Genomic DNA, 12,109 nt, shown 5'->3' on the forward strand with positions numbered 1-12,109 from the left:
CATAACAGAGACATTCCCGGATGAACAGTTACTTGTTGTGACAATGGAGGAGACGCCCTGGTATGCTGATATTGCTAACTACTTAGCAAGAGGTATTGTACCTTATGAACTCTCCTCAATTCAAAAGAAAATGTTCTTCCGCGACTGTCGAGCCTTTTATTGGGACAACCCTCTATTGTTTAAAATGTGTGTAGATAATATGATCCGGAGGTGTATCCCCAAGAAAGATCAACCTTATGTTTTGCAGGCTTGCCATGCTTCACCATATGGTGGACACTTTGGAGGAATTCAGACAATAGCAAAAGTGTTGGATTCGGGATTGTATTGGCCTACTCTGTTCAAGGATGCCTATGCTTGGGTCAAAAGTTGCGATGAATGCCAAAGGACAGGCAACATATCTCGCCGTCACGAGATGTCGATGGCAACAATTCAAGAGGTGGAGGTTTTTGACATGTGGGGGATCGACTTTATGGGGCCGTTCGTCAGCTCGTATGGTAACAAATATCTATTGGTAGCGGTTGACTATGTCTCCAAGTGGGTCGAAGCGGTGGCTCTCCCAACCAATGATGCAAAAGGGGTAACAAGTTTCCTAAAGAAAAACATCTTCACATGTTTTGGCACCCCGATAGCTATAATCAAGTGATGATGGAACCCATTTTTGCAATAGAGCATTCGCACGTCTGTTGGAAAAGTATGGAGTTCGCCACAAAGTAGCCACACCGTACCACCCACAGACGAGCGAGCAAGTTGAAGTGTCCAATAGAGAAAATAAAAGTGTCCTGACAAAGACAGTGAATGCAACAAGGACCGATTGGGTGAAGAAGTTGGATGATGCATTATGGGCATACCACACAACATTCAAAACTCCAATTGGAATGTCACCGTACAAGTTGGTGTTTGGAAAGGTATACCACCTTCCGATAGAGCTCGAACATAAAGCACTTTGGGCACTACGACAACTGAATCTGGATATATAGACCGCAGGCACCAGCAGAGTCACTGAGTTATATGAGCTTGAGGAATTCAGGTTCCATGCTTTTGAAAATACCAGATTATACAAAGAAAAGAAGAAAATTATCCATGATAAGCACATCTTAGATCGGAACTTCAAGCCCGGAGATCTAGTGTTGTTATATAACTCGAGATTGAGGTTGTTTCCGGGTAAGTTAAAGTCCAGATGGTCAGGACCCTTCAGAGTGGTGCAAGTGTTCTCAAGCGGAGCTGTGGAGATTGAATCCGAATATGGGACAAACAAGTTCACGGTAAATGGGCAAAGGTTGAAACATTACCTTGGAATGATCGAAGAGAAAGGGGATAGAGTGGTGATAACTTTGAAAGAGCCCCAGTACGCGAACGAGGAGTGATAATGAAAGCAAGCGTCATGCCGTGACGTTAAATCAGGCGCTTCCTGGGAGGCAACCCATGGTTTGTTGTAATCTTCGTGCCACGACATTAACTTAGGCGTTTTTTGGGAGGCAACCCATTATTTTTCTTAATTTGTTTGTTGTAATTGATTTTGAACGACTTTGACCGACCTACTAGTGTGCAGGGCAAAGATCACACGCATCAGAAGGATTCAGGGGTCGAAATTAACCCAAGACTAGGTAAACAAATGCGGCAAACACAAAAATTAGCTGGAGACGGAGATCCGCGGCCGCGGATTTAGGCCTGTATTCTGCCCCCCGTCCGCGGTCGCAGATTTTGGGACCCCCTCTGCCCAGAATCTGCGGCCGCGGATTGGGGCGCGGAAGCCTGGGATTGTCCAGGTAAGTTTTTTTATTTTAATCCCCCACCCCCTTCTTTTCCTTAACCCAAACCCTCACTTTCCCCATTTATCTTATTCCCTTTCTAACTCTTAGAACCCAAACCCCTCACTACTCCCCACTTCTCTTCTTCCCTCCCTAACTTTAACAACCCAAACCCCTTACTCCCCCCCACTTCTCTTCTTCCCTCCCTAACCTCAAGAACCCAAACCTTTCCTTTCCCCCATATTTTCCTTTTAACACAAGACTCTTCTCCTTCCTTCTCTTCTCCACTCAACCGATCTCCAACCTCCGTTCTTCTCAAGATCTCCAAGTAAGTACATGATTTTATTCCTCTTTCTTAGTATTATTTTTTTTTTTAAATTTTATTTTCCTTTTCTGTATAGGGTAGTAAAATCATAGGTACTTTTATTTGGGATTTGGATTGTGGTTTATATGTGGTATATGGAGGCTATTTGAATTGATTGATTTGGAGGAAGCCATTGTTGGGTTTGATTGGGTCTTTGGGTGACTTGGGGGTACATATGCACACTACCTATTTGTTGATTTGCCTTAATGAGTGTTGAAGATAAATTGTGAACAATTATGCGAGTGAAGTTTGAGTAACCGCCATTGGGACACATATTCCTCTATCCACTAATAGTAGTATTTATTGTGTAGGTAAAATGCAACCCTCAACGAAGAGATGCGTTACCGGGGCCTCATCAAATAATCATGGAGGCTCATCTCGGGGACGGGCACAGACCAATGTAGCTCAGTTTGATCGTACCGGGTTTGTCTCCAGAGCTGCCCAAGACCGTTTCAGTTTGAAGGCCACTAAAGAATCTGTACCGTAAAGGAGTATTGACAGGGCGTCCCTCCAGGATGAATGCCCTAATATGTATCAAGAGTTGATCAGGCACAGATTGGACAGTTTTTTTGAAGAGCCGGATGAGGGTAACTTGATGCTTGTTCGGGAGTTCTATGCCAACTGCCCTAAACATGAGGATAGAATATGCATTGTGCGACACACAAGGGTGGATTCCTCATTAGAAGCCATTAGGATAGTGTGTCGATTGCCTGAATTCAATGGGGAGGAGGATTTCTATGATACTTACAGGAGAGAACCCATCACATGGAACAGTTTTTTTAGAACTATCTGTGCACCAGACAAAGAGGTGGCGTGGGTTATGCCGGGATCGAAGCTATACTCTTCCTCACTCACTTTTGAAGGAACATGCTGGTTGTACATCATCAACAGTCGCTTACTGCCGTCCCACAACACCACGAAGGTAAATGGTCCGAGAGAAGCCTTGATATAGTGCTTCGTGAATGGCCACGACTTCGATGTGGCCAAGTTTCTTCAGTTTGAGATGTTCGTCCGTTCAACACAGAAGAGGTATGGGTACTTTTTTCCCTCTCTAATCACTAGATTGTGCCGGGCAGCAAGGGTGCCTGAGAACCCAAATGCGGATGGCATGGTAAAGAAAGAAGCAAAGTTCCGGGCAGACAAAGTGACCATCGGGAAAGACCCGGTGGCACCAGGAGCAGCTCATAGTGACGATTCTAATGCGTCGGAAGAGGGAGACGAAGGGTAGGAGGAGGTTGAACCTACCTCACCCCCACAGGAACAAGCTGCAGTGGCTGAAAGAAGATGGAGCACGCGAATGACAGCCCTAGAACAAGACATGGCAGGACTGCGCACTTCCGCCACGGAATTGGGGACCAGAGTTGATGCTTTGGCAACCCAAAATGCGAAGTCAGAAAAGAAAATCATGGGTTGGCTGTGTACGCTGGGGAGAGCATGTCATCTCGACCCTGGCACTGTCTCTGATCAAGACAGATCCACCAGGGAAGTTCCTTTATCTCACATTATTTTACTTTGTATGACATAGGGACATGCATCTTTTAAGTGTGGGGTAGGGGATACTTTGTTGTATGTAAATAGTTTTGTAGTTTAATTGTATAAATTAATTTTGACTTGGCCCAATGACAGATATCATTCGACGGGTTTCTTGAGGGACTAAAGTTGGAAAAAAAAACTTTTGTAGTAGTGTATCAATTCCCCATTAGTTTTTCTTCAAACCACGGTTCTTTTCCAAGGTTTTTTTTTAACCGAGTGTAGTTAGCTTTTTATTCTTTTTTAGTTAGGAACTTATAGGCTATGGGCAGAATTAAAATAGGAAGCCTTGTTTGATGTCGTAATGCCTTGAATATAGCGGTTACTTTAGTGTGACGCTTAGGCTCATTTGTTGACTCTTGTAAGAAGGCCTTAAAATGTATGTTCTTAATTTGGCTGAAATACCCTGATCTGAGTGTTTTATGATCTAGTCTGGAATTAGTCATGTGCCATATGTGTGGGAGGCTTGTTATATTCTGTGTACGACATTTAACGCCTAGAACTTGACATGTGTGTCTGCAAAGAGAAATGGTAGTCTTGTTTAATCTGAGAAGCGATATAGGCATTTCTTTGTTGAACCATATATACACATACTCCACCCACCTATTTGCTATGTACCATAGTTAACCCCGTTGAGCCTGTAATCCTGTTTCCTTAGCAACCACATTACAAGCCCTATCCCTTGTTTGAATTGACCATCTTTTTTAATCCTTTACCTCTCGTAAGCACTGGAAATACTATGAATTTACAAAGGATAAAGTGTAGGGTAGTTGATGGAGCTTTTGAGTGGAACTAGAAAATAAGGAGAAAGGTAAATCTTGTTGGAAAAGGCCACTTGAAAAAAGAAGAAGAGAAGAATATTGTTAATAGTGTATCATGTTGATTGGTAATAAATCTTTGGTGGCTTTTAAGGTGATTGTGCTCAAATAAGAAGTGTGGGGTGGTATATCTGGTGTAAAAAAAATGAAAATATTGGTTTAACTTAAGTGTGGACTTGATTGTAAAATAAATGTATTAAAGTACTTAGGGAGGTATAGTCACTATTATATATCCAAATATATCCTACCCAACCTACAACCTACATTATATCCAAATAAAGTCCTACTTGATACTAGACTGAGTGAGCTCAATTAGTAGAGTCGTACACTACGGGCAAGCCTATAATGCGTTTTCTATGGCACAAGAATATCATTTATGAGGGTGAGTGAATTATGTTCCTTTTAAAGTTCCTCAGTGTGTGTGAATTTGACTAATTGTGAAATGAGTCTCTTTTGTTATGAGCAGGCACTTGATTCATGAAGGAGAGGTAAGTCTGGACCTTTGATATAGAGTAAGTAAGCCAGTTAGAAACATTGTGTGGCTAGAGGGAGTCAACTCTCGAGGTGTAGATGTTGCACTAATGTACTCAATTTATGTGAAATATTCTTGGTGTGACGAGTAGGGAAGTCGCTCAGTGAAATTAAGCCTCTTAGAGTGTGATTTGATTGCTCGGGGACGAGCAATAGTTTAAGTGTGGGGTATTGATAGTAGGCTATATTCATGCAATTTAAACACTACTTACTCTCTAATTTAGCCGCACTTTATTGATATTTGAATGCTAAAAGATAACAAAATGCTCTAATTAAGAATTTGATGCTTTGCAGTAGCTACTCCGAGCTAGGAGGGAGCTAACGAGTGTTTTGGAGTCAACATGGAATGTGAAAGGGAAATCGAAGGTTAGCCCGGTCGAAAAGGAGCGAGAAAAGCAAGCGAAACAACCCCTCCAGGTGCGCAGCAGCGAAGTGGTCCGCGAACTCAAGGCGGTGAGGCAGTCCAAATCCGCGGCCGGATCCGCAGCCGCGGACGGGCGGACGAAAACTAAACATGCAGGGTTAATTATGTAATTTCCTAGGCAACTAACCTAAACCTATATGAAACCTAAACTCGCCCAGAAGTGGGAGATAGTTGTTTTTAGATGATTTTAGAGGCAAGAACGAGGGAGAGAAGACGGATAAAATTCGTAAGAGTTTTCATCTTCTTCTTGATACTTCTATTTGTTGATTATGAATTATTTTAGTGATTTGTTTTCCATTAGCATGAGTAGCTAAATCTGTAATCTAGGGTTGATGGAACCAATTGTTGTATGAAGTCTTGACTCTATTTTGTTATAATTGAGGCGTATTTGTTCTATGATTGTTCAATTACGTATTCTATTATGGTTAATTGAAAGGGCCTTCGATTAATCGTGTCTATTCACCTTGTGTTGCTTGAGAAAGAACACTTGGTTAGATTGTTGTTGAACAACACAACTTTTGGGGAATTTAAGAGATTAATTACTTGAATTTAAAAGTGGGGTTAGAAATAACGAAGCTTTGGTGGGAGGATTCTGAGTTGCACAAATTGTTAACTAGAGTAGTTCGAGAGAATGCTTCTAGTAAATTACCATAATTGATCGAAAGGTAATTACAGTAGCCCGGAACTCATAATCCTCATAGAGTATTACGGCGAGATTATAGCTAAAGAGTTGAGAATTAATCGAGCAATTGGGGAAATCAATAGCCCTAGATTCTTTTACCCTTGAATTCAATTTTAGTCTTGATTATTGCTAATTTTATTGTCATTTTTCCTTTGGCTAAATAAATTCCACTGATTATTCATAAAAATGCTTTTGGAAGTTGTCTGAGTGTATCATTAGCATTATTTAAGGTTGTAGTAAATAGGTTAGTTCCCTATGAGATTCGACTCCGGACTTGAACTGGGTTATATTTGCAGCTACCGCTTAGTCCTTCTTACAAGGCATAGTTGGGCGTGATCAATGACTTGTAAAACTTTAGGTCAATCAGAATTGATTTGATTGGTTTCGGTATCGAATGTAGAAGTTAAAATTCTTAAGTTTCATTAAGCTTGAATTGGGGTATGATTCGTGGTTTTAGCGTTGTTTGATGTGATTTGAGGTTTCGACTAAGTCTGTATGATGTTTTAGGACTTGTTGGTGTATTTGGTTGAGGTCCCGAGGGTCTCGGGTGAGTTTCGGATGGTTAACTGATCGAAATTTAAACTTAAACAGCTGTTGGAATTTTGCTGATGCATGTATCTCGTTTCCTACATCCGTTCACGATCGGGGACGGCGATCGGGGGCAGCGATCGGGGGCACCGCCTGGACAGAAACTTTAAGTTATAAAAAGGGGACTTCGTCCCATTTTCCATTTTGACAAATTGAAGCTTGGGGAGAGGCGATTTTTGAAAGATTTTCAAGAAAAAACATCGGGGTAAGTGATTATAACTCGGATTTAGTCAATATACACGAATAAATAATTATTTTCATCATTTAATTAGTGTTTTGAGATGGAAATTTAGGGAAAATTGTAGTAATTTCATAAAACGAATTTTTGAGATTTCGATGTCGATTCGGAGTCGGATTTGAGTGAAACTAGTATGGTTGGACTCGTAATTGAATGCGTTGTCGAATTTTATGGTTTTCACCGGATTCTAAGATACGGGCCCCACTGGCGAGTTTTGGGTTAAATATCGAATTTTGTTAGAAAATTTGTATTTTCATATGGAATTTATTCCTATAATTTATATTGATTGAATTGAATTAATTATGATTAGATTTGAGCCGATCGGAGTCGGAAAATGGGGGAAAAAGCATACTATTTGACTGATTGAGCATGGTTTGAGTTAAGTGATTTGTCTAACCTTGTGTGGGCGAAATTCCCCTTAGGATTGGTATTGATATGAAAATGTTGATGTGATGAAAGTCGTGTACACGAGGTGACGAGTGTGTACACAGGATAAATGTGGAAGATTTTGTCTTTAAATTGTGTAGACCACTGTTGCATATTTATTAAATTATTTTACTCGGTTATATTCATCATCATTTATCTATTTTTATATTTTAAATTAATTGACATTTTCATGCTAATTGTTTTACCTGTTTAGTTGGAACTCTATTTTCTTTTGTTCTGTGCATTATTTGAAAGTTGGATTTCTTAAATTTAAAAATTATTAATATAAAATATTTGACATTGTAAAAAAATCTAGTATTCAGGCAACGTGTTAAAAATTGTGAAATATTATTTTTTCTTGAATTATTCATTTCCGAATATTTTGTGAGATTTTTATACTCATTGTGATTGAGTCGTGATCTCCTTATTGTGGAAATATTGTTGTTGTTGATTTATTTTGCTAAGTTGAAATATTTGGGCACTTGAGGTGCAAACTATGATATATTGTGATATTGATACGCATGCGGTGGTATAAGGTCTGGGTGTTGAAACGTATGCGGTGAGATAAGGGTGGCTTGATACGCATGGCTAGTAGGAAAATACTAGAAGTCATGCAGTGTGATAGGGGTGGCTAAAACGCTGGATGCTATTTCAGAAAAAAAATAATTCTTTAAAATTAATTGTGAAGGCTCCCGCGGTGATATAAGGAAATAAGTTATTGTGAATTTATTTATGATTTGGGACTACGAGGCGGTACCTTGGGAGTATGGATGCATTTGCCTTTGATTATTGTTGTGATTTTCTTAAAGTTGTAAATTTCTGTTTTCTTTCCGCGAGAAATTATTTGCCCTTAGTCGGTGTAATTAAAAGTGACATACTACTTGCTTGATTCATTTCCATTGTCATCTTATTGTTATTATATTGTTAAACATTCCACCATGTCTTTTATTATTTTCAATAGGGCCTGACCTGACCTCGTCACTACTCTACCGAGGTTAGGCTTGACACTTACTGGGTACCACTGTGGTGTACTCATACTACGCTTCTGCATATTATTTTGTGCAGATCCAAGTACTTCCTACCATCCCATATTTGAGTGAGCTACCTTTGTACGAAGACTTCGAGGTATATCTGTTAGCGTCCGCAGACTCCGGAGTCCCATTCTATCCTTATTATGTTGCTTCCTTATTTTCCTTAGACTCTGATATATAGAGACATTGAGGATAAATTCTTAGAAGCGTGTGACTTATTTCTACCGGGTTTTGGGAGTTGTAATTTTGTGAATTTGCAGATTTATTTATTTCAAATTTCTATTGTTATTCCACATTGATAGGTTTACCTAGTTGTAGAGACTGGGTGCCATCACGACATCCTACAGAGGAAATTTAGGGCCGTGAGAAGTTGGTATTAGAGCTCTTGGTTCATAGGTGTTATGAGTCACAAGCAATTTTAGTAGAGTCTCGCGGATCGGTACGGAGACGTCTGTACTTATCTTCGGGGGGCTATGGAACTGTTAGAAAAAATATTCACTTCTTTGATTCTTTATCGTGCGCATTTGTTGACTTCAAAAATTATAAACCATTATCTTTCTATTCTCTCATAGATGGTGAGGACACAGACAATTGGATTCGATGATCAGACACCCCTGTCCCCTGTTGAATCCATAATAGGCCGGAGTCGGGGCAGAGGCCGATCTAGAGGCCGAGGAAGACCACGTGGTGCAGCTAGGGCACCTGCATAAGTTGTTGCAGCAAAGCCACCAGTATCTCATGTCGGAGATCAGGAACCCGAGACGCTTGTTATTATCCCAGTTCTTGAGCATGTTTGGCACTCTAGCTCAGGAAGGGTTGATTCCACTTGCTCCTGCCACATCTCAGGCCGGGGGAAGAGCACAAACTTCCGCCGCTCGTACCTTAGAGACACTGGCCCAGGTTGACCATGCCCCTGAGGTTATACCATTGCAGCCAGTTGTCCCAGTTCGGCCCAAGGTTAGGGTAGTAGTTTCAAAGGAAGAGCAACTCAAGCTCGAGAGGTACAAGAAGTACCACCCTCCTACTTTCAGCGGTTTAGCTTCAGATGATGCTTAGGGTGTTCTTGAGGAATGTCACTGTATCCTTCGTACTATGTGTATTGTGGATTCCAATAGGGTTTCTTTCAAGTCATTCCAGCTTAGAGGAGCGTCCTACAAGTGGTGGCGGGCATATGAGTTGGATAGTCCAGTTAAGGCAGTTTCACTCACTTGGACTCAAATTTCAGATATGTTCTTGATGGAGTATGTTCCTTAGAGTTTTAGAGATGTATGGCGCATAGAGTTTGAACAGTTGCACCAGGGTTCTATGACCGTGTCAGAGTATGCAGTCCGATTAAGTGATTTGGCTTGGCATGTACCAGCCTTAGTTGCAACTGTTCGAGAACGGGTTTGCCAATTTATTGAGGGGCTCCACCCTAATATCAGATTCAATATGGCCCGAGAGCTAGATATGGACATGATATACCACTATGTTTGCTAGGAGATTGGAAGGTATGCGGATCCGGGAGAGAGAAGAGAGGGAAGCTAAGAGACCCCGATATTCTGGCACATATAATAATTCTCGTGCCCCAGCTACAACCCATCATGGTAGAGGCTATGTAAGTCGTCCTATTCATTTAACACTTCCAGCTTCCAGTGGTATTTCGGCTACTCCCAGACCTCATGTTTCATATTATGCACCGCCGGTGTCTACTGTACTTCATGCATGGGGTGCTTTCAGCGGGTAGTCTAGTCGATCAGGCCCGAGCCAGTCCCAGCAGCCGCGTCCTCCGATGGCTTGTTTTGAGTGTGGTTACACTCATTATATAATGAGGGATTGCCCCAGATTTAGGAGGGGTGCACCTCCACATATTTCTCAGGCCCCACCCATTCCAAAGGACCCTCAGGCTTCATAGGCCTTGATAACTGGACCAGTTGCCACTCCACCTGCACAGCTAGCTAGAGGTAGAGGTCGGACAGGTAGATATCGCCCTAGAGGGGGAGGCCGGGCTAGATATTATGCCCTTACTGCTAGGACAGAGGTAGTTGCCTCCGATTTAGTTATCACATGTATTGTTCTGTTCTGTCATTAAGATGCATCAGTCTTATTTGATCGAGGCTCCACTTATTATTATGTGTCATCTTATTTTGCCCCGTATTTAGGTGTATCCCGTGATTCTTTGAGTTCTTCTATTTAGGTATCTATACCTGTGGGTGAATCTATTATTGTGGACCGTGTGTATTGGTCATGTTTAATTGTTATTAGTGGTTTTGAGACCAGAGCTCATTTATTATTGCTCAGTATGGTGGATTTCGATATTATTTTGGGCATGGGCTGGTTGTCGCCCTATCATGCTATCCTTGATTGTTACGCCAAGACGGTGACGTTGGCTATGCCAGGTTTACCACGGCTAGAGTGGAGAGGTACCTTAGATTATGTTCCTAACATGGTTGTTTCATTTCTTAAGGCTCAACGAATGGTTGAGAATAGGTGTGATGCATATCTAGCCTATGTAAGAGATATTAGTGTTGATACTCTTACCGCGGAGTCAGTTCATATAGTAAGGGATTTTCCTGATGTATTTCCAGCGGATCTTCCGGGTATGCCACCCGACATGGATATTGACTATGGCATTGATTTGTTACTGGACACTAAACCCATTTCTATTCCACCATATCGTATGGCCCCAGCAGAGTTGAAGGAATTAAAAGAGCAGTTACAGTAGTTGCGTGATAAGGGCTTAATTCGGCCTAGTGTATCACCTTGGGGTGCTCTTGTCTTATTTGTGAAAAAGAAGGATGGTTCTATGCGGATGTGTATTAATTACCGCCAATTGAACAAGGTCACATTGAAGAACATGTATCCATTGCCATGTATTGATGACCTATTTGATCATCTTCAGGGCACCAATGTGTTCTCTAAGATTGACTTGCGTTCAGGGTATCATCAGTTGAATATTTGGAAGCCAGATATCCTGAAAACTACTTTCCGGACTCGATATAGACATTATGAGTTTCTTGTAATGTCATTTGGGTTGACCAATGTCCCAACAACACTTATACATCTGATGAACAATGTATTTCAGCCATATCTTAACTCTTTTGTCATTAGGTTTATTGACGACATTCTGGTGTATTCCCGGAGTCAGGAGCGATCATGAGGAGCACCTAAGTACTGTGCTTCAGACTTTGAGAGAAAATAAGTTATATGCAATATTTTCAAAGTGTGAATTCTGGCTTGATTCAGTGGGATTTCGGGGTCATATAGTTTCATGCGAAGGGATCAAGGTAGATCCGAAAAAGATTGAAGCAGTGCAGAGTTGGTATAGACCGTCCTCAACTACGGAGATCAAGAGTTTCCTTGGTTTGGCAGGGTATTATCGCCGATTTGTATAGGGTTTCTCTTCTATTGCTACACCTATGACCAAATTTACATAGAAGGGTGCTCCGTTCAGGTAGACCGAGGAATATGAGGAGAGCTTTCAAAAGCTCAAGACAACTCTAACTACAATCCTAATATTGATGTTTCCTATGCGTTCATGGTCTTATACAGTGTATTTGTGATGCATCGCGTATTGGCCTCTGCGCAATATTGATGCAAGACGGTAGGGTGATTGCCTATGCGTCCAGATAGTTAAAGGTACATGAGAAGAATTATCCTTCCCACGACCTTGAGATAGCAGCTATTGTTCATGCCTTAATAATTGGCGGCATTATTTGTACGGTATACATTGAGAGATTTATACCGATC

The sequence above is a fragment of the Nicotiana tomentosiformis genome, chromosome 12 (genome assembly GCF_000390325.3).
Source record: "Nicotiana tomentosiformis chromosome 12, ASM39032v3, whole genome shotgun sequence".
Lineage (NCBI taxonomy): Eukaryota > Viridiplantae > Streptophyta > Magnoliopsida > Solanales > Solanaceae > Nicotiana > Nicotiana tomentosiformis.